The sequence below is a fragment of the Schistocerca serialis genome, chromosome 1, assembly GCF_023864345.2.
Source record: "Schistocerca serialis cubense isolate TAMUIC-IGC-003099 chromosome 1, iqSchSeri2.2, whole genome shotgun sequence".
Lineage (NCBI taxonomy): Eukaryota > Metazoa > Arthropoda > Insecta > Orthoptera > Acrididae > Schistocerca > Schistocerca serialis.
Genome location: NC_064638.1, coordinates 481837584 through 481865410, shown reverse-complemented (window position 1 = coordinate 481865410; position 27827 = coordinate 481837584). Strand labels below are relative to the sequence as shown.

Below are 27827 nucleotides of genomic sequence, written 5' to 3'. Positions count from 1 at the left end.
TTGCGTAGGCAGTGAGCCCGTATTCGCTGGTGGTATACCCTGCATATACAACACTATGTTATGCTATACAACACTATATTAAGCCGTTCCAGTGCACTTTTCTAGTCCAATAACGTACTAATAACCATACGCGCCTACGTTCCTGACCGTCACAAGATTGTCAGATAACGTATTAACTCGACAGTACGTCGGGAGTGATAAAATGAAAGCGATATATGACTTTCGGCTGAGATGTATCTAATTGACTGATGTTCTATTAAACGTATCAGGACGATCCAGCAAAATAAACCAGAAAATTGGTTGGTTGATTTCGGGGGAAGGGACCAAACAACGAGGTCATCGGTCCCATGTGATTACAGAAGGATATGGAAGGAAATTGGCGATGCCCTTTCAGAAGAGCCACCTCAGTATTTGCCTGAAGCGATTTAGGTAATTTGCGGAAAATCTAAATAAAGATGGTCGGACACGGTTTTGAACCTTCGTTCTCCCGAATGCGAGTCCAGTGGGCTAACCATTCCGCCACCTTGCTCGGTAACCAGAAAGTAACAAGTGAATGTCTCTCCTTACGTCTCTGTACTATAAACTTCAGGCTTCCCCGCGACCTAGATCAAGTCAAGCTGGTTACGTAAAGAAAGTCTGGTGAATTCCAAAAAACGATGCACATCGAAATCTTCGCCTCACTACGAGCGATATGCACCGAAGCGCCAAAGAAACTGATGTAGGCATGCGTATTCAAATACAGAAGTATGTAAATAGGCAGAATACGGTGTTGCGGTCGGCAACGCCTATACAAGACAATGTGTGTCTCGTGCAGCTGTTAGATCGGTAACTGCTGCTACAAAGGCAGGTGATCAAGATTTAAAGGAGTTTGAACGTGGTGTTATAGTCGGCGCGCGAGCGCTGGGACCCAGCATCTCCGCGGTAGCGTCGAAGTAGAGAGATTGCCGCGTGACTATTTCACGCGTGTACCGTAAATATAAGGAATCACGTGAAACACCAAATCCCCGACATCGCTGCGGCCAGAGAAATATCCTGCACGAACAGGGCCAACGGCGACCGAAGCGAATCGTTCAACGTGACAGAAGTGCAAACCTTTCCGCACATTGTTGCAAATTTCAACGCTGAGCCATCAAAAAGTGTCAGCGTGCGAACCATTCAAACAAATATCATCGATATGGGATTTCGGAGCCGAAGGCTCACTCGTGCACTTGATGACTGCGCAACAAAGCTTTACGCCTCGCCTGGGCCCGTCAACACCAACATGTGACTGTTGATGACTGGAAACATGTTGCCTTTTCGGACGAGACTCATTTCAAACCGTATCGAACGGATGGACGTGTACGGGGTATGGAGACAACGTCATGAATCCATGGACCCTGTATTTCAGCAGTGGACTGTTAAAACTGATGGAGGCTCTGTGATAGTGTGGGGTATGAAGAGTTTGAGTGATATGGGTCCTCTGATACATCTACATACGACTCTGACAGGTGACACGTACGTAAGCATCCTGTCTGATCACCTGCATCCATTTATGTTCTTTGTGCATTCCGACGAACTCTGGCAATTCCAGCAGGACAATGCGACACCCTACACTTCTAGACTTGCTACAGGGTGCAACCGGGAACACAATTCTGAGTTTCAACACTTCCGCTGCCCAACAAACTGCCCAGACATGATTATCGAGCGTATCTGGGGTGCCTTGCAACGTGCTGTTCAGAAGAGAGATCCTTATCTTATACTCTTACGAATTAATGGACTTGCAAGATTCATAGTTTCAGTTCCCTCCAGCACTACTTCGGGCATTAGTCGAGTCCATGCCACGTCGTGTTGCGGCACTTCTGCGTGCTTGCGGGGGCCCTACACGATATTAGGCTCAGATGCTGACAAGGAAGGCGATAGAAGATGAACATACTGGAAGTGGAAAGTCATTAAAAATAATGAAATTTATTAAAGAAACGAATAATATCACATTACTCATGTAGTATATCTTCGTCGTGTACAACACCGTGTGTGGTGTAGGCAATGCGCACCATTCCTTTTTCTGTACCCAGGAAGTTGTAGAGTGCCAGATGTTATTTTTTAAGTTTTGAAAATATTAATATATATATATATATATATATATATATATATATATATATATAAAACATATAACAGACGATTTAAGTGACTCCCAGAGACGCTGTAAGTCCTGCGTGTACACAGATGGGTCGTCGAACGATACAAATTCTATTCAATGATTGACGAATTCACGAATAATTTCTTTGTTTTTCAATGTTTTTAATGATTTCTAACAATCGGGGGTCACCTTCATACATGCTGAAATGAAATTTTAGAAGAGTGGTACTAATATTTTCTTTTGGCTGGAACACAAACGTAAAATGAAGTACCTTCTTGACTCTCGTCCAATTCCGACGAAAACACCCAGACGTGTTCAAATATTCAAATGTGTGTGAATTCCGAAGGCATCAAACTGCTGAGGTCATCTGTCCCTAGACTTACACACTAATTAAACTGATATAAAGTAACTTGTCCGCGCACACACACGTCCGCGCACACACACGTCCGCGCACACACACGTCCGCGCACACTCACGTCCGCGCACACTCACGTCCGCGCACACTCACGTCCGCGCACACTCACGTCCGCGCACACTCACTCACACACACACACACACACACACACACACACACGGCAGGACTCGAACCTTCACGCAAACCGTGACATGACGCCTCAAACCTTGCAGCCACTCTGTACGGTTCCAGACGTGTTCTATTCTATACTTGCGGGTGGCGATGTGAGATTCATCTACTTCTGATATTTCGTTTTGGCATCCAGTGGGAGACTATAATTAGAAATAGTAACAGGAAGTATCTCCTTCCAAAAACTTTAATAGTCAGAAACAGTGTTCACTGAGAGTTCGCACTCTGGCGCTGTCTCTTTCCATTGTAAAATTAAGTTTCCAGCGTACAGCAAGTATTACTCTCTGATCAATACTTAATTTTGTACCGCTCACCTACGCGTTCTTTGTTATACTACTTACCCTTGCAGCATTTCTTACACTTGAGCTGGAAAGGAAAAATTAAATTTCAGTGTCCTCTTCGACAGCGTCACAGAACTTTCGGAGCCAGAGTGAAGCATGTGATTTGGAAGCAATCCATATTTCGGAAAGAATTCTAGGTCTTTTCCAGTATCACCGAAACGGGAAATCAACTGCTTCCATGTAAGAGAATTCCACAATGACATTGCAATTGATTCACTCGTAACATGTGCTACTCTCACGCGACGTTCCGTTATCAAAGCAGAAACTGATATCCATATTTTCCGTTTCTAGAGTTGGACGTGCGATATATATTGCTTGAAGTGATGCCGCGTCTTCGATGTGTACCGTTTCTTGGAAATTAAACAGAATCTTGAAGTTCAGCATTAAATCGAATTTCTTGGGCATTTAAACCGTTTAAGTTTGCTTTATCAACACCTTCAGAAGTCAGAAGAGCCCATACATTCATCGCTGACTAGATTGGTTGGCTGGTTTAAGAGAGGGGAGAAGGGACCAAACTACGAGGTCATCGGTCCCTTGTTCCTAAGAAAACAATGCCCAATGCCACAAGTGTGAGAATAAAAAAGACGAGACATATAACACAAAACGGAAAGAAAGTAAAAACCACAGGAACGAAGAAAGACAACGAACACTAAAAGGAACAAAAGAGGATGAGAAAACAACGGAGACGCTAGCAACAGAAGAGAGTAAAACAAGAAAGCTGATTACAGTGGCTGCCGACCACGTGAATAAAAAGGAAAAGCCATCCACTCTGCAACACATTAAAACCGCCACCCTGAAAGCACTAGGGTGGAGGACACAGAGGGATAAAGGACATGCGCTAAAACTTAGATCAAATAATAAAACCCACGCCCATGTAAAATAATGTAGAACTAAATCGGCCAATGAGGCGCTGTCAGGTAAAATGAGCGGCAACAAGTCCGGTAACTCAAGATTTCGTCGCTGGGCAATCAGTAGGACAGAGCACCAGAATATGGGCCACTGTCAACCGGGCGCCGCACAGACACTCAGGCGGGTCTTCACGGCTCAGGAAGTAAGTGTGGGTCGCCAAAGCGTGGCCAATGCGGGGCCGGCAGAGGACAACTGATTCCCTGCGAGAGCCCCTCATGGAAGACTTCCACACATTCGTAGTCTCCTTAATGACACGCAGTTTGTTGTGTGCACTGTTATGCCATTCCGTCTCCCAAAGCCGAAAACCCTGCGGCGTAAGTCAGAACGCAGGTCAGGTTCAGATATGCCCATCTCCAGAAGCGGTTTCCGCGTAGCCTGTTTGGCCAGCCTGTCGACACGTTCGTTGCCTGGGATGCTGACGTGTCCTGGGGTCCACACAAACGCTACTGAACGACGGGAAGAGCCCAGGGCAAAGATGGACTCCTGGATCGACGCCACCAAAGGATGGCGAGGGTAGCACAGGTCGACAGCTTGTAGGCTGCTCAAGGGTTCAGTACACAGAAGAAAGAGGTATGGCCACCAGTACTGCAGTGAATACACTGCAGCCATCTGGCAGTGAATTCTGCTCAATATGGCCTTTGTGGACAACATTACCATTAGCCATCGAGCCGTCAGTGTAAAACACTTCAGACCCCGGAACACTTCAAGAATCGAGAGGAAGTGACAGCAGAGAGCTGCAGGGTTAACGTAGTCCTTAGGGCCACACGAAAGGTCCAGATGAAGCTTCGGCTCGCACCTACACCACGGAGGTGTACGTGAATGGACCTCAAGGAAAGGTGGTACAGGCAAGGACTCCAGTTCAGACAGAAGCGATCGAACGCTAACCGCAATCGTTAACCCTGACCTGGGCCCCCTACGCCGGAGGTGAACCGCTGTATTTGGGAAAAGATGAGGTTAATGAGGATGTTCAGGAGAGCTATGCATGTGTGCAACGTAACTGGCGAGCAGCTGTGCACGTCTGATCTTCAGTGGAGGGACTCCAGCCTCCAGCAGTACGCTGGTCAACGGACTCGTCCTAAAAGCTCCTGTCGTTAGTTGAGCTTCGCAATAGTGCAATGGGTCGAGACGCAATGCTGAGGGCGCTGCCGAACCCATAGTCAAGGTGGGGTTGAACAAGGGCTCTGCAGAACTGCAGCAGCGTCGAACGATCTCCACACCAGTTGTTGGTTGTCAGGCAGCGCAGGGCATTGAGATGCTGCCAACATTTCCGTTTAAGCTGACGAAGATGACGAAGCAAAGTCGAAAACAAGACCTAAGAATCCATGTCACTACTACCGTCAGTGGATCATAATTAAAGTAAAGTGCTGGTCCCAGATGAATTGTATGACGCCGACAGAAATGCATGACACTCATGCATGGCGGAAAACTGGAAGCCATGGGCTAGAGCCCATGACTACACCTTGTGGATGGCTCCCAGTATGCGACGCTCAGCAACACCAGTACTGGAGAAGTCGTCTGCATACATAGAAGGTGAGACAGACGGCCCTACAGCTACTACTAGACCATTAATGGCCACTAAAAATAGTGATACACTCAATACAGAGTCCTGCAGGAATCCATTCTTCTGGATGTTGATGGAAATATGGGAGGCACCAACTTGGAAAGTACGGAGCGACAGGAAGTTTTGGATAAAAATCGTGAGCGTGCCCTGGAGACCCCACTCATACAATGTAGCAAGAATATGACGTCACCAGGTCATGTCGTACGCTTTACACAAGTCAACAAAGACGGAAACCAGGTGTTGGCGTGTGGAAAAGGCTGTTCGGATAGCAGACTCGAGGGATACAAGATTATCAGTGGTAGAGCGACCCTGGCGGAAGCCGCCCTGACATGGAGCCAGTAGGCCACGTGACTCCAGGACCCAACCCAACTGCCAACATACCATACATCCCAGCAGCTTACAAAGAACGCTGATGGGCTGATAGCTATCCACATCAAGCAGGTGTTTATCGGGTTTAAGCATCAGAGTGATGGTGCTCTCCCGCCACTGCGATGGAAAGACGCTTTCGCACCAGGTCCGTTTGAAGATACGTCGCTTGTAATCAGATGAGAGATATTTAATCACCTGGTTGTGGATCGAACAGGCCCAGGAGCTGTGTCCGAGCAATGTGCACGGGCGCTGAGGAGCTCCCACCCTGTAAATGGGGCGTTATAGGATTCACTGTAGCGTGTGGTGAATGAGAGAACTTTCCCTTCCAGCCGCCGTTTGAGGGTGCGAGTGGGGGGGTAATTCTCCGACGCAGAGGTTCGAGCTTAGTGCTCAGCAAAGCGCTCGGCAATCGCGTTTGCGTCGGTAGATAACACGTCATTTATGGTAACACCGGGAACACCTGTTAGGGTGTGGTAACCGAAAATAAGTTTGATCTTTGCCCCGACTTGGGAAGGTGACATACGGCACCCAACGGTCGGGACGTATATCACCGAACACTCCTGCTTCCGTAGTTTGATAAGTTGGCCAACGCGGCCACGGAGCCGTTTAAAGGCTATGAGGTGCTCCAGGGAATGGTGCCGCTTATGCCGCTGTAGGGCTCGCCAACGCTCCTTGATTTCTTCAGGGACTTCCGACGTCCACCAAGGGACTGCCTTACGCCAGGGGCACCCTGAAGAGCGAGAGATCGCGTTTTTCTGCCGAGAAACAATTGTTGTAGTCACCTGCTCAACCATCACATCGATGTTACAGTGTGGAGGAGTTTCAACATTGACAGCAGAAGTGCAAGTTTCGCAGTCCGCCTTGTCTGATCTGGGCAGGTGCCCGTGGGCCTGACGCTGGGGCATTGACACAAAGATTGCGAAGTGGTTACTACCGCATGGGTCATCAGGTGCTCGCCAGTGGATAGATGGGAGAAGTCCTGGGCTGAAAATTGATAAATCAATGGCCGAGTAACTGTCATGAGCCACACTGGAATGTGTGGCAGCCCCAGCATTTAAGAGGCAGAGGTCGAAATTAGACAAAAAAATTTCGACATCTCTGCCTTGGGCAGTAAGCACAGTGCCACCCCACAAGTTATGGGCGTTAAAATCTCCCAAAAATGGACAAGGTTTAGGAAATTGCTCAATCAGTGCAGCTGATACATTCAGGGGTACTGCACCATCTGGAGGGAGATATACATTGCAAACAGGTATTTCCTGCGTCGTCATTCTGACAGTAACAGCTTCAAGAGGGCTTTGAAGGGGTACATGTTCACTACATACCGATTTTAGGACATAAACGCAAACTCCAGCATACACTCTATGGTGGTCGCTATGGTTCCTGTAGTATCCCCTATAGTCATGGAGGACAGGTTTCCTGGAGGGCAATGCAGATAGCAGGTGTAAGGCTTAACAGTTGCTGTAGCTCAGCCAGGCAGTGGATCCCTGGAGGATGACGTCACCATAAGACTGGGAAGGAATGGAACATTCCATTAGGCAGTTTACGCCTCAGTGTCACCTGGTGTCACCTACTTTCTTCCCGAGGAGTTTATATCCATTGCGTCTGAGGGTTTGGCGAGATGTAGGTCCTCAACGGACGCCAGAATCTCCACCCCCATCCTCAGACGCAGAGCTTGTAAATAGCGGTGGTGTGTGTGCCACCGCAATTTCCTTGGTCTTAGGGGTCTTCTGTTTGGATTTCTATCGCTACTCCTTGCGTTTCCCTGGCTGAGAGGACTTCCCTGGCTCAGTCTCCGGGACTGAGAATGAGCGTGAAGCCCTACAACCAGTTGCTTTTGAGCTCTTCAGCCACTGGTGGGTGTCTTCTTTCCCACTAGTGGAAACCTGGGAAAAGAGTGACCCAAGGGACCCCTTCCTAGTGAGAGAAGCCAAAGACGACTTGTGCTTCTCCAGCTTAGAAGTAGGGACAGGCGTCCCTGATTTGGGGGGGGGGGGGGGGGGATGTTGCTGCTGAAGTTCAAATGGCTCTGAGCACTATGGGACTTAACATCTATGGTCATCAGTCCCCTAGAACTTAGAACTACTTAAACCTAACTAACCTAAGGACATCACAAACATCCATGCCGGAGGCCGGATTAAAACCTGCGACTGTAGCGGTCGCGCGGCTGCAGACTGTAGCGCCTAGAACCGCTCGGCCACCTCGGCCGGCTTGCTGCTGAAGTAGGTGGTGTGGGAGCAACAGGGAGGGAAGTGCTCCTCATCAACAAGGGGGCAGGTGTAGTCTTCCAGCTCTGAGAGGTGACTGACGTTGGCAGAGCTGATGGTGCCAGAACTGTTGTAGCAGCGGCGTAAGACTATGTCATAAACACAGAATGCATACTTTCAAATTTTATCTTAGCCTCAGAGTAGGTCAGTCTGTCCAGGGTCTTTCACTCCATGATTTTCCTTTCTTTCTGGAGAATCCTGCAATCAGGCGAGCAAGGCGAATGGTGCTCTCCACAGTTGACACAAGTGGGAGGCGGGGCACATGGAGTATTGGGATGTGATGAGCGTCCGCTATCTCGGCATGTGACACAAACACTTTAAGCACTGCATCGGGGTTGGGTTGTTTGGGGGAAGAGACCAAACAGCGAGGTCATCGGTCTCATCGGATTAGGGAAGGAAGTCGGCCGTGCCCTTTCGAAGGAACCATCCTGGCATTTTCCTGGAGCGATTTAGGGAAATCACGGAAATCCTAAATCAGGATGGCCGGACGCAGTGTTGAACCGTCGTCCTCCCGAATGCGCGTCCAGTGTGCTAACCACTGTGCCACCTCGCTCGGTCATTGGGGGGGGGGGGGGGGGTATGGAGCCTTACATCACAGCGGTATACCATCACCTTGAGCTTCTTGGTCACTGTATCACCCTCAAAGGCCAAGATGAAGCCACTGGTGGCAACCTGATTATCCCTCGGAGCCCAGTGGACACTCTGGACGAAATGTACATCTCACCGCTCTAAATTGGCGCGCAGCTCATCGTCAAATTGCAAAACAAGGTCCCTGTGAAATATGATACCCTGGACCATATTTAAGCTCTTATGGGGCCTGATGGTTACAGAAACATCCCCCAGCTTGTCACAAGCGAGTAACGTCCGTGACTGTGCAGAGGATGCTGTTTTGATCAACACTAACCCAGATCTCATTTCGCACAATCCCTCCATCTCCTCAAATTTCTCCTCTAAATGCTCATAAAAACTGAGGTTTCATCATCATGAAAGATTCCCAATCAGCTCTCTAACACACAAGGTACTGGGGCGAATAAGATCCGCTGCCATCCTTAGCACGACGTTCCTTCCATGGTGTGGGCAGGGAGGGGAACGATTTGGGGTCGTATTTCTGCACGTTGAATTGAGCTCGTGAACGCTTAAGAGACTGCTGGTGTTTCACCATCAGCAAGAGATGATGGACTACGCTTCATCGCATGTCATCCACCCTGATGCCATCCACTCCGACCAGGGGCCCTCCTCACGGGCGCTACCCAGCCACAGCAAAGGCCACCTAGCAGGATGGCCATTGCTGGGAGTCCTGATGCCCGAGGGGGATGGGCATCTAACCCTTGGCATATGTGGGTAGTTAACGGCGCAGGCATCAGGAGAGCGATCCCTGTGTTGTCAGGGGGCTACAAGCAACAGGGTACATGGCGACTTCACTGCAACGGACTGGCTACCGTGCTTGATATCAGATGGAGAGAAGTCCGTTGTCATCGTCGACGCAGAAAGCGACATTGCATAGTGCAAAACGCACCCAGGAATGTGTCTTCGCCCAAGAGATGGAGAATGAGCGGGACTGAAATACGACGACGAGAAAGTGGGCTAAAGATCTCAATGCACGACGGACACGATGCACCATGTACGGCGCCCTTCCCCAATTGGCTCGCTCTTCGGGAAAATTTTGAAGATTGGAGATCAAACCCTACAGGGTACCATCACGTAAAGGCTGGACCGTGTGAAACTCCTTTTAGTCGCCTCTTACGACAGGCAGGAATACTTCGGGCCTATTCTTACCCCCGGACCTGCTGGGGGGCGCTGACTAGTAGAAACGATTCTGCTAACAGCCAAAAATTTTCCTATTCCAGATTTCCGTTCCTAAAGCGCACACAAACCGCTAATGAGTAAACAACAATCTACGTACTATTTATTTTATTTATTTTTACTCAAGTTACACGGGGGAGTGAAAGTCATCCAGTTTCACAGTTACTGATCGCATCAATACTCAGGTATATTTTACCACTAAGCCAGGGATGTATCTGTTGCCTGTGACTTTACTTCTGTTTATGTTTCATATTAATTTTACGTGAATTCAGTTTCCTTCATAAGACTGAACTGTTCTACAGACTACTGTTAACCGTCGCTTTACCTGTTCTGATAATACAACGATTTCTTTTATTAATGGTGGAAGTAAAATATCTAGTAAAATTATTTCGTCGTGAATGACGTTTCTCAAACAAAAACTATCTACGATGTTTTTCCTAAAGTAACATTCTAGAAGTACTAGTATCTTTTCCTCATCAAAATATTGTTAGACTTTATTATTATTCAGTTTGTTATTCTTTCTTTCCTTTTACTCAGGAAATATCGTTGGTATGAAACACAACAAGCTCTTTATTCGCAGGAAGTAATGAGAGCTAGAGACAGGGTAGTTCAAATTAATTCCATATTCATAAAATTCCGAAAGGCTTTTGCTACTGCTCCTCACAAGCTACTTCGAATCAAATTATTGGCTATTTCCTGTCGGAAATGTCACGGTTCGTAGTAACTAATGGAAAGTTATCAAATAAAACGGTAGCATCTAGCCTTCCTCAAGGAAGTGCTTCAGGTCCTCTGCTGTTCCTTGACCATGTAAATAATGTAGGAGGCCAATATGAATAGCCGCCTTTGATTGTAGATGATGCTGTCATCTATCGTCTTGTGAAGTCATCGGAAGATCAACCGCATATGTATAATGATTTACGCAAGATATCTGTAGTTCAAAAAATGGCAATGAACTCTAAATAATGGGAAGTGTAAGGTCATCGTCCTCCGCTACACTACTGTTGTGTAGCATGGGATCGTTACCACATAGGATTGACCGTGGACATCGAAAAAAATTCAAATAAGGGCACCGCTTTTTGTATTACCGCGAAATAAGAGTCTCTGATATGATAGGCGAATTAGAGAGGCAATCATTAAAACGAAGGCTCTTTCTTTGGGGCGCGACATTTACGCAGAATTTGTCTTTAACGTTGTCCTCCGAAGACCAGGTACAGACGAAGTTACCACTGTAATAAAATGAAGGAAGTCACAGTTCGCATGGAGATATTTAAGTGTTCGTTTTTGCCGTATGCTGTTCGAGAGTGGAATGGTAAAGGGACAGCTTGTAAATGGTTCGATGAACCCTCTGCAGGCATTTATGTGAGAATTTGGCTGTACTCTTATTTCTTTATCAGATACAATAAAAAAATGTGTTCTTGCAAAATACTCTACCCTTTGCTGATTGTCGTTTGGAAGAAGTAGTGCTGATAAAACTTTAACCCCTTTATGAAGCAATAATTTAATTTTATCAAAAGGAATCCTCTTGAGGAAACTAGAAAATCACGAAGGCAGTTATCACTGGCATGTAGGAAGAGAAATTCCAGTATTACCAGTGCACAAATTGGAAAGCGCACACCGAGTTACTGCAGCGCGTGACTGAAAATGAAATATCTATACTTGCTGTAGTTTAGTATCTCTGTGCGGCGTTGTCGTTAATCTACGTTAGTTATCCTTTTATCAGCTTGCTTGTGAAATAGTCTTATACGGCCATGCGCGAGATGCCATGGAGCACCGTCTACAACATCTGTACTTAAGCTGTACGAGGGGAAAATACGAAAGCCCTGATGTAATAAATGTGCATTGTATTTGATAACAGAATAGAACGAATATAGTCTAGTGTGAGGTAACAATCGGAAATACGCAGAAAACCGCAAACCTTGTAAGTAAACTGTCATTGGTCGCAATATGCAGGGTCGTCCGTACAAGTAACAACATCAGGAGGAAGGCGCAGTCTACGTACACCCATCTCTTTATGTACAATCGGATGAGACCTGCTACGTATACTTTAACGTAGAATGGATCACACCTTTAGCTTCATTTATAGCTATTGTATTATTTGCAGCGGATAGTTTGTAACGCCGGAAAGGCATACCCTTCTATTTCCATCTATTGTACTATAATTTTTTTTCTTATTTTGTTACATGAATATATGACATTTCTGTGCCTTTCTATATATATATATATATAGCGCATATATATATATATATATATATATATATATATATATATATATATATATATATATATGCGCATCTATGTCGATGTATAATTGGTTTGTTTTGTGAATATTACGAGGGGCGTTCAGAAAGTAAGCTCCGATCGGTCGCGAAATGGAAACGACTATGAAAATCCGATAAAGCTTTGCACAGATGTGTTGGGTAGTGTCTCTAGTATAACCCCAGTTAACATCACGTCGCTCTTCTCATTTCTGAGCTCGCAGTGAGTGCGTAAAGATGTCTAGAAAATAGTGTCTGCCGCCAAGTACGAGGGCCTGGTGAGAAATTTCGCCTGAAGCTATGCAGCCAACATTACATAACTGTCGTGCTGTTTCGTCTTCACGACAATTCTCAGCCGCATTCTGCAGGGGCAATGAAGATGCTCCTGCATCGTTTTCAAATGGAAATGTGAGATTACCCACAATACAGTCCGCAGTTGTCTCCCCCTGAGTTTCATCTCTGGTCACATGAACCGCTGTCTTTGAAGACAACATTTTGACACAGACAACGAGGTGTAGGCCAGCGTGGAGAATTGGCGGAAAGCACTGGCGGCTGCCTTCTATGATGAGGCTATTGAAAAGTTGGTACAACGCTATGACAATAGTCTAAGTCAGAACGGCGACTACGTAGAGAAGTAGCTGAAAGGTGTAGCTAATTGTTACAAGTAAAACATTTCTGATGTTCACTGTAGTTTCAATTTGGCAATCAATCGGAGCTTACTTTCTGAACAGGCCTCGTATTTGTATTTTTACGCTGGGTCTTGCCTAGGGAAAACTATGCTATCGAACGAATACATCGATAGGTCGTGTGGAGATCCAAGGTGTTTAGGATCTTTCGTAGTGTTAACTCTGTCGCGTGGAGCGCGGGCAGAGGGGAGTCTGGCTGGAGTAGTGCAGTGGAGCAGGTGTGTTGTGTGACGCTCCCGCGAGTTGCCGCGCTTTCGGGGTTTGGCAGCATGTAATTGCGCTCGACTTGTTATGTTAGTTTCTGACATGGTGTCGCGGACGGGAAGCGTTAGCTGGCACACATCAAGAGCCCGTTTCGGCTGGAGACCGTGTCGAGAATAAGGCGCGCCAACATCCAGCTTCTGCAACAGCGACGGCCGACAATGAGTGACTGTCGCCACCTTTTCGATCGACGGCTTCAAACCTTCAATCAACCAACAAGGAAGACTGGAAGCACGTAAAGTTTTAGAACTGTATGGCAGACCTCAGCTTTTCCATTTTCGTAACTATAATTACAGCAACTTAGCATGAACATTTGTTGCATTACCAAACAGGGTCCCTTCCTTTTCCGGAATGAACCCGAGTGTCGTTGAAATTCAAACGCCAGCAGGGTCCCTTCCTTTTCCGGAATGAACCTGAGTGTCGTTGAAATTCAGATGCCGGCATTAAAGTACAATCATTCCATTTCACTGCTTTAATTTCAAAGTTCAGTTAAAGTATTCATAGCTAGCTACAATATTTAGATTACACAAGCACAAATTATGAGTGCGAGTTTTGTTACCATATTTTAGCTTACCTGTGACTCCAGCTCAGCTTGGTACGTACTAAATTTTACTATTGTTAATTGTTCAGAATCTTTTAATTCAAGTTCAAAGTTAAATCTCTTATTTCTAAATTGCGTAGATTCAAGTAGCTTTTGAAATGATTGTTGAGGTAGCCCAAGACTAACCGTATTTTATTGAATTTCGATGTGCTTCAGAAACAAAGCTCATTATTAATTTCAGTCACTAAATTAACTTTCAATTTTCCGGTTTTATTAATTCTTTTGCTAAATTAAGTCAGTGTAGCAAAATTTATTACTTCTGACAAATTTTCAGTTTTCACACTACACGTGTGAACCTTCAGTTGCCGCGCTTCTAGTGGTAATTATATGTGTAATAACCTTTCTTTTTCAGATACTATAGTAATTGTCCATAGGACTGGCAACCGTAATTTCCTCCAAATCTCAAATATCTAATTACTGCTGGTTAATTGTTAACGTAACGGCCGCACATTTACTTTCTTTATTAACTTTACCCCTTTTCAAAATTAATTTCCACCAGTTTCATTTGCATTTTTCCTTTCATTTAGATGTAACCCTTTCCTCCCTCTTTACCAACAGATTAACTTCCGTGACGACTGCTTTTCCCAAATTTCTATTAGGTACACGCGGTTTAATTTTTCACTATCATTAAGGTCGTTAAGTGAGGGGAGGTTACAAGTTGGGAACTGGATTTTGTAGAGCTGTGACAAAAATATGTTTACTTTACTCAACGAACTGAAGCTGCTGTACTGTAACGCTGAAATTAGTTGCAAACGAAGTAAGACTTATAAACAAAGTTTAAGGCATCATAACTACTACGTGAAGGAGTGTGCTGCGAATCAGTGAAGGAAGCTGATTATGAAACCAATTCCGTAATAAATACTGCCCTTGGTAGTCTTCTGCATACACATGTCGGTGTATAAACTGTGATAGATCTGAGGTTTTTACGTATTTGTGCCCTATCAGTGAGCTTTTTTGTACAACAAGTCACAAACTGAGTAAAAATTTCTGTAGTGAGCTCTCTATGACTAACTCAGAAAAATAGTGCTGTGGTAAAGATTCCAGAAATCCTTGAACGAGTTCACGTGCTCGTCATATTTCCTGCAGTACGCTTAACGGCCATGTGTTTGTTGTATGGAACATCATTAATAAGTGAGACTTTATTTTTCAAAGAATGCCGTAGTGTTGATAACAAGCAAAGCTTATAAATATGTCGCTGTACTCCCTGTTCTTATGCTACTTATTTAGTAAACTACAACCACAACTGCTGTCGAGGCCCTCTCCTGCCAGCAGCTTAGTTACTTCCTTGGAAATGTTAGTCAGGAACTAGGCAGTGTGATGGCCACTTAGGCGCATATGAAACCAACGAACCGGTTCCATTGTTTCACATTTTATTTAACCCGTATCAGGATCTTCCCACAAAAATTCGATGGTCAAGTCATTTCAGTGTTTTCATTTTCGTGAATCTTTTTCGAATGTGAAATATATTTTTCACAGGTTACGTACGAAGACAGTTTATCAAGTTGTAATATCTTGATTGTAAAAGAATTTCCTAGCAACTTCTGTTTATCCTCCTGCAGATCCGATGACGACAGCATAGCTCTGTAGAAACAGGTCATCCAGTTTAGCGATCTTCAAATAAGAACGAGTTATTGTTATCCAAATACATATCTGGATATTACATATGAGTGTGTGTGTGTGTGTGTGTGTGTGTGTGTGTGTGTGTGTGTGTGGGGAGGGGGGGGTGTAGTATAAATTCCTGCAATAATTCATGGAATTCATGACCATCAATCCTGATGTTAATATTCTCGTTGTACTTATTTCTGCTATTTCTCATTACTTTCGTGTTTCTTCGATTTAGTCTCAATCCATATTCTGTGCTCATTTGTTCATTACAGTCGGCATAGCCTGTAATTCTTCCTCACTTTTACTTACGAGAACATTGCCGTCAGTGAATCTTATCATTGGTATCCTGTCACACTGAATTTAGTTCCACTCCTTAATCTTTCTTCCTTCTTCACTTTACGGATTGAACAGTAGGGTGCGGAAGGCCTTACACCCTTTTTCGTCCGAAGACTTCGGTCTTGATCGTCTACTCTTATTATTCCCTCTTCGCTTTTTTACATGTCGTACGATTATACGGTATTACCTATCTCTCCCTATACCTTACCCCTACTTTTCTCAGAATTTCGAACATCTTGCACTATCTTACATTGTCTAACGCTTTTTCCAGGTCGACAAATCCTATGAACATGTCTTGATTTTTCCTTTAGTCTTGCTTCAGTTATCATCCACAACGTCAGAATTGCCCCTCTGATGCCTTTCCTGAAACCAAATTGATCATCATCTAACACATCAATTTTTTTCCATTCTTCTGTGTATTATTCTGGTTTGCAACTTTGATGTTAAGCGGATGGTGCGGTAATTGTCACACTTGTCAGCTCTTGCAGTCATCAGAATTGTGTGGATGATACGCCGCCAGCTGTACGTTCCAAACACAATCGTGAATAGTCGTTTTGTTGCCACTTCCCCCCATGATTTTAGAACTTCTGATGGAATGTATCTATCCTTTCTTCCTTATTTGATCTTAAGTCCTCCAAAGCTCTTTTAAATACTGATTCTAATACTGGATCCCTTATCTCTTCTAATTCGACTTAGTTTCTTCGTCGATCACATCAGACAAATCCTCCCCCTCATATAGGCCTTTAATGTATTCTTTGCACCCATCCGCTCTCTCCGCTGCATGTAACATTGGAATTACCGTTGCACTCAATGTTACCACCCTTGCCTTTAATTTCACCGAAGGTTGTTCTGACTTACCTATATGCCGAGTCAGTCCTACCGACAATCATTTCTTTTTCAATTTAGTCACATTATTCCTGCAGCCATTTCGCCTTAGCTTCCCTGCACTTCCTATTTATTTCATTCTTCAGAGACTAATTTCTCTGTTCCTGAATATCCCTTCTTCGACCAACTGTAGTATTTCTTCTGTTACCTATGGTTTCTTCACAGTTACCTTGTTTGTGCCCTCGTTTTCCTTTCCAAATTCTGTGATTGCCCTTTTAGAGGTCTCCATTCCTCTTTGACTGTACTGTCTACTGAGTTATTCCTTATTTCAGCATCTGTACCCTGAAAGAATTCCAAGCCTCTCTCATCATTCCTTGGTACTCTCGCATTCACTTCTTTTCGTATTGATTCTTCCTGCCTAATCTCTCAAAATTCAGCTTACTCTTCTTCACTATTGCTGCGTTGTCTGTATCCGTTCCTGGGTACGCCTTACAATACAGTGTCTAATTTCGGTATCTCTGCCTGACCCGTATCACCTGTTGTGGTCCGTTAACAGAGTATTCGCTACTACTAGCTGAAATTTATTACAGAATATTATTTTTTCTCTTTTCTCATTCCTTGTCCCAAGCCCATATATTCGCCTGATCTTTTGTTCTGCTCTTTCTCCTGCATCTGCATTCTAGCCCCTCTGACTGTTAGATCTTAATCTCTCTTTACATACTGCATGACCCTTTCAGCTCCACAGCTGACATGAGACATTTCGACAGCAACGGCACATACCATGTAGATGTTGAAAGCACCCTATGGTTCCCCGTACCACAGCCGTGTACACGGTGGCTTATAAACGGCTGCCGAATAAGTGCGAAAGGGTCCTAAGTGCTGCTTTCGAGCAGCCCACATGGCCTCCAGGGACCTCCGCGCCTACTACACCGATACGATGACGCTATGGATCGACGCGAGGCGGGCCCATCCAATAAGGGCGACCACCTTTATCTGCCCTGTCCTGATGAAAAATAAAGTTTTCCTGAACACCGTCTATTCTCCTGTGGTCACCTTCGCCTGTCGTAGCCCCGAACAGCCTACCAAATCTCCAACATCCAGATGGAAGGTCAGAACGATATCCTGACAAATCGGAATAACAGTTCTCCAGCCCTCTGTTTCGTTCTTGCGGGAGCGGGGGAGGGGGTCATAGTGACGGGAATGCCACCCTCTACCACTATTACAGCCGACCCTGCAACAACACGAGGTATATCTATGAAAAAAGCAGTTCCAGAAGGTATTTTCGCTCATGAGTGTGCGGCGATTTCGTTCCTGGGTGATTAAAACTGTGTACCAGATCGAGACTCGAACCTGGGTGGTCGCAGGTTCGAGCTTCAATCCGGCACCAAGTTTTCATCTGCTAGGAAGTTTCAACTGAAGTGTTAGCTGTTTTGGTTTGAACAATTCAGGGTAAATTATGAACTAATTTTGTTAGCGATAACTACCATTAATCAAAATGGATAGTTGACGGAAATAAGCACAGGTATTTTAATGCATTTCTGCAGAGGACGTACGTGATCTTTCAGTGTCGTTGATGACATTTGCAACCTCAGGAATATTACATAATTCGTCTTTGAGATCGCCCTTTGCTACACGTAAAGTGCACTACTTGTGAACAAAAGTCGGAACTGACGTAAATTACCTCCCCAACTGAAAAGTACAATAAATGCCCTGCAACATATACAGCTACCGCAGAGTTCACCGGAAGCACAACGCTTGAAGAAGCTTCAAAGAAAACATTATTCACCTTAAGTTCCATTTGCAAGAACGGCTTAATTTCGTCATATCAATGGTTGGGAAAGTTATGAAAAGACGTTTTCTTCCAGCAGGTGAAAACAGATCGGTAATAAATTGTTCGAGCTGTTCGTCGTCTTTAGCTGGTAGCATCACTGGGCAAGTTAGGGCCAGTCAAGTCATTGAAGTGGCGTCCAATAGAAAGAGGGGTACCAGTACATTGAGCCATACGAAGTTATTACCTTGAGGCAACACACACACGATAAGGACACACTGAAACGGAGCACGTGATTCAGCTGACACCCAAAGGAACAAGAGGTGTCGTGCAAGAGGGGGGGAGAAGAAGAGGAGACGGATGAGGAGGAGAGTAGAAAAGCTGTTATTGCAAGGTAAGGAGCTTTCCGCAGCGCGCAGGTCTGTTCCGGATGTGAAATGCGGACTGGGTCACCCAGAGGGTGACGCGGCGTGACGTCAGAGGGCGCGATCTACAGGTGGTGCGAGGACCAGGGTGGTGGGGAAGTGTGGAGGGGAAGGGGGAAGAGTGTAGAGGAGAAGGGGGGCGGGGGGGAGCCCACATCTGGCGCACAGCCTTGCCCCGCCGAGCCACGACCCGCACTTTGATATTCATATTGATGTAATCGCCGTCCGCATCACAAAAGGGATAGCTGAGATGCGGGATCCGATGCCAAAAAGGGCGGCGCTAAATGTACGGCCTCTGCCAAGTCTCTAAGCCCCCTGGAACCCCTTCATTTTCCCAGCCTTAGCTTTCTCTCTTCCCCAACTAATCCCGGCTCTTATTCCCCCTTTCAAAAGAAATGCTCGCTCTCCGAACGTGCAGCGCCACGAATAATATATATAACACTTGTAGCTGGGCGTAATTACGCCCATCTTTATCATTCCATCTTCTTGTATTGCTTCCTGCAATTCCCGTGCCGTAAAATCCGATTTCTCTAGGAGACGTTGCAATGCAACAGTTAGTACCGTTTTCACACGATTAACACGTATTAGAAATTTCCTTTCAGCAAAGCAAAAGGTGAGATGCAGTAGCAGACATTATTTAAATTGCGACCTAAGATACACTGACGTAAATAAATTGCGAGTGCCAAGGAGAAGTTGTGAGAGATAAACGAAGTCTCTAAGACAATCTGAAAGATGATTCTATTCGGATTTCGCACCAGTAGCATGACATAGATGCTAATAGTACCATCATGACGATGCAAATTAGGTTTGCTTTAAATACAGAACGTAATGGTCTTTAGCGTTATTTGCCTTTGAGATTGGACGCAATGAGCTGACGTTAGTCAGAAGTGGCTTTATCAGCAGCTCACGGAGTTTGAACGAGGTCGTGTAGTTCGACAACGAGAAGCTGAATGTTCCTTCCGTAATCCTGCAGACAGACATGGCAGGAATGTAGCCACTCCACATGACTGCTGGTTGCAGTGGTCACGAGAATGTACTATAGCAAGAAGGCCGGGCTCCGGACGGCCACGTGGAACTGTCGAGAGGGGAGACCGTCGTGTTCAGTATATGGCTGTGGCATATTGTTCAGCATCCGCAGCAGAAATTCGAGCAGCAGATGGTACCAGGGTGATACAACGAACAGTTAAAAAAACCGGTTATTTCGTGGACAGTTCCGAGCCAGATGGCCCGTAGCGCGCATTCCACTGACCCCCAAATGACCATCATTTGGGACTTCAGTGGTTTCAAGCGAGAGCTAACAGGAGGGTGAAGTGGATGCTTGTTGTGTTTTTGATGAAAGCCGGTTCTGTCTCGGTGCCATTGTTGGTTAGGAGCAGCTCAGATGAGCGTCTGCCACCAATCTACATCACTGGTCGTAAAAATTGCCACACCACGAAGATGACATATTACAGACGCGAAATTTAACCGACAGCAAGAAGATGCCTAGATATGCAAATGATTAGCTTTTCACAGCATGCACACAAGGTTGGAGCCGGTGGCGACACCTACAACGTGCTGACACGAGGAAAGTTTCCAATCGATTTCTCATACACAAGCAGCAGTTGACCGGCGTTACCTGGTGAAACGTTGTTGTGATGCCTCGTGTAAGGCGTAACATCACGTTTCCGACTTTGATAAAGGTCTGATTGTAGCCTATCGCGATTGCGGTTTATCGTATCGTGACATTGCTGCTCGGGTTGGACGAGATCCAATGACTGTTAGCAGAATATGGAATCGGTGGGTTCAGGAGGGTAATACGGAACGCTTGTTGGATCCCAACCGCCTCGTATCACTAGCAGCCGAGATGACAGGCTTCTTATCCGCATGGCTGTAACGAATCGTGCAGCCACGTCTCGATCCATGAGTCAACAGATGGGGACGTTTGCAAGACGATAACCATCTGCACGAACAGTTCGACGACGTTTGCAGCAGCATGGACTATCAGCTCGGAGACCATGGCTGCGGTTAGCCTTGATGCTGCATCACAGACAGGAGCGCCTCTGGTGGTGTACTCAACGATAAACCTGGGTGCACGAATGGCAAAACGTCATTTTTTCGTATGAATACAGGTTCTGTTTACAGCATCATGATGGTCACATCTGTGTTTGGCGACATCGCGGTGAACGCCCATTGGAAGCATGTATTCATCATCGACATACTGGCGTATCACCCGGAGTGATGGCATGGGGTGCCATTGATCACTTCTTATTCTCATTGACAACACTTTGAACAGTGGACGTTACATTTCAGATATGCTACGACCCGTGGCTCTACCCTTCATTCGATCCCTGCGAAACCCTACATTTCAGAAGGATAATGCACGACCCCGTGTTACAGGTCCCGTACGGGCCATTTTGGATAAGAAAATGTTCGACTGCTGCCCTGGCCAGCACATTCTCCAGATCTCTCACCAATTGAAAACGTCTGGTCAATGGTGGCCGAGCAACTGGCTCGTCACAATACGCCAGTCACTACTCTTGATCAACTGTGGTATCGTGTTGAAGCTGCATGGGCAGCTGTACCTGTACACACCATCCAAGCTCTGACTATGCCCAGGCATATCAAGGCCGTTATTACGGCCAGAGGTGGTTGTTCTGGGCGCTGATCTCTCAGGATCTATGCACCCGAATTGCGTGAAAATGTAATCGCATCTCAGTTCTAGTATAATATATTGGTCCAATGAATACCCGTTTATCACCTGCATTTCTTCTTGGTGTAGCAATTCTAATGGCCAGTAGTGTATCTTCGGATTAGCCATAATGGAAACACACGCAGACACACACACTGTAAATTTGTGCACCTACATCTACATGCATACTCTGCAAATCACATTTAAGTGCCTGGCAGAAGGTTCAGCGAACCACCTTCACAAGTCTCTGTTATTGCAATATCGTATAGCGCGCGGAAAGAACGAACACCTGTATCTTTCCGTACGAGCTCTGATTTCCCTTATTTTATCGGTGATGGTTTCTCCCTATGTAGGGCGGTGTCAGCAAAATATTTTCGCATTCGGTGGTGAAAGTTTGTGATTGGAATTTCTTGAGAAGATACCGTCGCACCGAAAAACTCCTTTCTTTCAATGATGTCCATCCCAAATCCTGTATCATTTCAGTGCCACACTCCCATTCTATTAATTCAGTCTGGCGAATCCATCTGTTGTGATGCCATTTTTGACAGCGTTCCGGGGGAGGGGGGGGGGGGTTCCCAACAGAGTAACGCCCACCCACGTACCGTTGTTGTAAGCCAACATATCCTAGGGAATGTCGACATATTGCCTTGGCCTGCTCGATCACTAGATCTGTCTCCAATCGAGCAAGTTTTGGGGGCATCATCATCATAGGGCTCCGGCCTATAATGACCTTCCAAGTGCAACGGGCATCAAAGTCCACCCCACAGTTCCGGCAGTTACACCAATTAAGGTACCAGCATTTTGCATAATTACGCAGTATCTCGCGTTTACATTAACATGTGGTCTTGGAACATTAGTCACTCAAATATGAAACCTAGACAAACATATTACAGAAATTTCATTACTACAAACTGATTATTTCTTTGTGTTGGTATTTTTTCCCTCAGTGCACATTAATTACATTGTACTCGAATGTTTGACACATTTTCGTTAGTGTTTGCGGATCATACTGAAAATAACGGGAAAACAAATAGCTGGGTGTAGCAGTTTCTAGGGATATAAAGTAGAATTATCATATAGGGTGAATCTAGGTAAACGAGGCAGCAGATTCCGGTTCAGTGATAGGATTCTGGCCAAATTTGTTCAGCTTCTCGAATTTTTACGAGCTTACCGACTACAGGAGCAAACCTGCGACTGGATTCAAGGTCTCTTCCTTGCAGACGGAATTCAACACATCGCCTTTAACGGAACAAAAGCAACAAGGTAAAGCCATAAGGAAGTGTGAGAGGGCCGTTACTGTTAACATATTTGTAAATGATCTAATGGATGTCAGAAGCTTCGTGAGGCTGTTTTCAAATGATGCGGTTGTCTGCAAGAAGATACACTACGTGATCAAAATTATCTGGACACCAGGCTGAAAATGACTTACAAGTTCGTGGTGCCCTCCATCGGTAATGCTGGAGTTGAATGTGGTGTTGGCCCATTCTTAGCCTCGATGACAGCTTCCACTCTCGCAGGCATACGTTCAATCAGGTGGTAGAAGGTTTCTCGGGGTATGGCAGACCATTCCTCACGGAGTGCTGCACTGAGGAGAGGTAACTGTGTCGGTCGGTGAGGCCTTGCACGAAGTCGGCGTTCCGAAACATCACGAAGGTGTTATACAAAATTTAGGCCAGGACTCTGTGCAAGCCAGTCCATTACAGGGATGTTATTGTCATGTAACCACTCCACATTATGAACAGGTGCTCGATCGTGTTGAAAGATGCAATCGACATCCCCGAATTGCTCTTCAACAGTAGGAATCACGAATGTGCTTAAAACATCGATGTAGGCCTGTGCTGTGATAGTTCCACGCAAAACAATGTGTGCAAGCCCCCTCCATGAAAAACACGTCCACACTATAACACCATCGCCTCCGAATTTTACTGTTGGCACTACACACGCGGGCAGATGACATTCACCGGGCATTCACCATATCCACACCCCGCCATCGGATCGCCGCACTGTGTACCGTGATTCGTCACTCCAAACGACGTTTTTCCAACGTTGAACCGTCCAATTCTTACGCTCCTTACACCAAGCGAGGCGTCGTTTTGCATTTACCGTTGTGATGTGTTACTTATGATCAGCCGCTCGACCATGATATTGAAGTTTTCTCACCTCCCTCCTAGGTATCATAGTACTTACAGTGGCTCCTGATGCAGTTTGTAATTCCTGTGTGATGGTCTGGATAGATGTCTGCCTATTACACATTACGACCGTCTTCAACAGTCGGCTGTCTCTGTCACTCAACGGACGAGGTCGGTCTGTACGCCCTTGTGCTGTACGTGTCCCTTCACGCTTCCACTCAACTATCACATCGGAAACATTGGACCTAGGGATGTGGAAATCTCGCGTATAGACGTATAACACGCGTGACACCCAATCACCTGACCACGTTCGAAGTCCGTAAGCTTCGCGGAGGGCACCGTTATGCTCTCTCACGATGTCTATTGACTACTACTGAGGTCGCTGATATGGAGTACCTGGCAGTAGGTGGCAGCACAATGCACCTATTGCGAAAAACGTAGGTTTTTGTGGGTGTCCGGATGCTTTTGATCACAGTGTATCAACGACGTAACACTGTAGCTACCTGCAGGAAGCCACGCTGGCGAGTGATCGGTAGTGCGGGGACTCTCAGTCAACCAAGGACGTACATGTAACACATTGCGCATACATATGACAAGAAATCTATTACTGTACAATCACACTATTGTTGACAACTTGCTAAAAACGTTAACTACCATAACATATTGTCCGGAGCGATTGTAATAGATTGACAACATAAAATAAATAGTAGGAAAAACATGCCAGACAGATTCGCGGGAAGAAACCTCATGAAATGTAGTTCAGGCCCTGAGAATCCTAAGAGCCTAAAACACAACGCCATTGATTCTGAAATGGCAGCCTGTATGCATGCACCTGACACCTGTTGTTACAGTGAACCAAATTTATCTGTGCTGTACCCCAGTGCTCACAGATTTCTCTGATATTCACTTCCTTATGGCCTCAAACCACAAACTTTCATTCTTGCAGCAGCGCTCACTGTCTACGATGTCACCCATTTCTTCATAAAGGCTGGAAGCTCTTTAAGGGACACCCCACCACAACCTCACGTTTCCTGATTTCAGCGCTGAAGTCTGTAGGATAGACGCTGAGGATTTCAAAACCTTGAAGACCGTTACCGAACTTACTACCAAGCCGAAAGTTGATGTTCACGGTAACGATGTACATTTCAGAAATTTTATAATGAATTTTTCAACAGTTGCCATGAACTGTTGTTTAAAGTAACATTCTTCATTGGAGTCGTGGGATGTCTCAATTTTCTTAAAGTCACTTCGATGGAGACCACAGTTTGTCATTTCCCCACAGTTTGTAGATGCCTTGCAATATCTAGTGTCCAAATATGTAGGTAGGCAACGGCCTTGCGGCAGTGGATACACCGGTTCCCGTCAGATCACCGAAGTTAAGCGATGTCGAGCGTGGCCGGCACTTGGATGGGTGACCATCCGGGTTGCCACGCGCTGTTGCCATTTTTCGGGGTGCACTCAGCCTCGTGATGCCAATTGAGGAGCTACTCGACCGAAAAGTAGCGGCTCCGGTCAGAGAAAACCATCGTAACGACCGGGAGAGCGGTGTGCTGACCACATGCCCCTCCTATCCGCATCCTCATCCGAGGATGACACGGCGGTCGGATGGTCCCGATGGGCCACTTGTGGTCTGAAGACGGAGTGTTCTAAATACGTAGGTGGAAGGCAAATACCAACTTTGAAAAATGCAGACTAAAGAAAACTACTAGATCAAATTCGAGACACACGAATACCTGTATCACGAAATTACTTGCTTTCATGCCTCAAGCGAACCGTTTTGTCTTTACCTGAACTGAGTATGAGTAATGAAAATGAGGATAACGACTATCAAGCAGCGTTGGGACTGGTCATTGCATTTAGTATCTGCCTTAATGTTTTGATTCTAGTTTGACATTAATTACAAACAATACAATATTAAACGAGTCATTACTGACAATCATATATATGAAAATTTTGTGAATTGAGATTAGTAGTAATAAACCTAAATATTAATTAAGCTTACGTAACACGTGAGCCATGCCTGCTTTGCGGCTATCGATATTTGTCCAGAGATGCTAACCTTTCGTCGCTTGCGAGCCGTCGCGAGGTCGGGCGGCAGAGAACGGGTCGAGAGGCGAGCGCGAGGGAGTTTAGTTGTGAGGTGGAGAGATGACGGTGCGATTGCTAAAGGGAGGGAGGTATCTCGGTTGGTGAAAAGGTGTTTTAGAATGATTGTACAGGCGATAGTTTTAACGGCTGTGTCTTGAGATGGTCTGCGTAGCCAAGCAGTTGGTGGCCGTTGGATAACAATTTATTTGGAGGTTATAGTGGCGACCTACTTCTCTGATGCTGTTGAACGATTGTTTCGCTGACATGATAAGGTGACATCATTCTATTTCTTTCACGGGCCATGCACTTTCTGACTTCCGTATTGCAAGTGTACCTCACCTGAGAAACTATTAGCGAGAGCACAGTTACGAAAATCTGTTAGTAATCCATGTTGGGGTCGGACGCTATGCAGTTTGTCGCACTATTCTGATCGAACTGTTGTTGCTTGGTGGGTAGTAGCGTCGGCATTCTGCCTTACCATCCAAGCCGTGGGCCTTGTGTGTAAGGTTCTAAAAGTGAGCGTTTAGTTTGTTACAGGCAATATTGTGCACCTTGAAATGTATTATGTACCAAAGTACGCCAACTACATCAGACGCTGGTGTGGAGTTTTGAATATCGGCATCCGGGAGCAAAGTCGGACGCACCTACTATACTTCGCGCCCTCAGTCGGGCTGATAAATCGGGTCCGACCGGCACAACGAGATGTGGTCCGCGTTGACTGTTCCGCAGGACTCTCATGCCCACAGTTATTGCCTGTCAAGTTGAGGGTCCGTATGGAAGGCTACTGTTTCTTTTGAATGAATGTATTTGGGTGAGGTCTTAAATCTGGAAAGTGAACTTACGATAGCCCTTTGTGCGTGCAGTGTTTTCTATTTCCTATAGAAAGGCATTACTTGTCCCATTTGATTAGTTGTTGAACATTGTAACTAAAGCCAACTGAAACGCTTCATGCATAAATGTTATCAGACTGGGAATTTACTATTTCTTCACTTTGTGCCACTGATTCCTAGGTACTACTCCCTAGCGTAGGACACTCACCAGGTTGTATTAACAGCAAGACATTACGCAACGGAGAGCGGCGTGTTTCGTCACGGTCCAGAATGCTACTCCAGGCGGATGTAAAACGAATGTGCGCAATGGAAAATACTGAACGAAAAAAATGAAGATTTGGCCCTGTCTGACTACCCCTTGAAACAGATATTATTATTGTTGTTCTTGTTGTTGTTGTCTTCAGTCCTGAGACTGGTTTGATGCAGCTCTCCATGCTACTCTATCCTGTGCAAGCTTATTCATCTCCCAGTACCTACTGCAACCTACATCCTTCTGAATCTGCTTAGTGTATTCATCTCTTGGTCTCCCTCTACGATTTTTACCCTCTACGCTGCCCTCGAATACTAAATTGGTGATCCCTCGATGTCTTAGAACATGTCCTATCAACCGATCCCTTCTTCAAGTCAAGTTGTGCCACAAGCTTCTCTTCTACCCAATTCTATTCAATATTTCCTCATTAGTTATGTGATCTACTCATCTAATCTATCTCTTAATGATATTATCTCCTCCTCCTCCTCGTTCTTTAACATATAAATTAAAACATAAACATAAATGAATGATTAAGGGGACTAGTAACCACCAAATGATAAATGCTGTTTCCGCTTATACATTTATTGTCTATTACAACCCCTTTATAAATTACAACTGTTTGTGTATCAATGTCCAACGGACATAAAGAGCTACAAATGAATTTCGTAACTAATATCATTGATCAATTCCCCAAAACTGCCTCTTTTTATGGCTACGCGATCTAGTATGAAAAACGTGATGAATGACCTCATCTACGTACCAAACACTAGAATACACTATTTTTAAAGGTTATCTATAGTGGTGTGCAGCCTCAGTGGAAATAAAAAATGGTCACAGCTATTTACAGTCCAAATATGCCGAAGCAATTAGAAATATCACTGCATATACTGCTTCCGGTGCGGCGGTGTGGTGGTTCTCGTACACGTCTGCGACGATGGAAGAACTTCAGCCACAAATAAAAACTCTTTCAAAAACAAGGACGGCAAAAGGCGGTCCTAAGACTAGTATAATCTAATACTGTCTTCTCCTTTGTGTTCTACGAACTAGAAACGCGAACTCTCAGCCACAAGGACGGAATTCAGGTAAGGTCTCTATGTGACTATATGCAGAAGAAGTGCTCTCAATCACTGAACGCTGCGTACAAAACCACGATT

The 27827-nt window shown here is 45.4% G+C and overlaps 1 pseudogene; it reads left to right on the top strand.

Annotated features, from left to right (window-relative positions):
• The first annotated feature begins 24830 nt into the window (after nt 1-24830).
• Nucleotides 24831-24948, top strand: LOC126425595 (5S ribosomal RNA; annotated as a pseudogene).
• Nucleotides 24949-27827: the final 2879 nt, after the last annotated feature.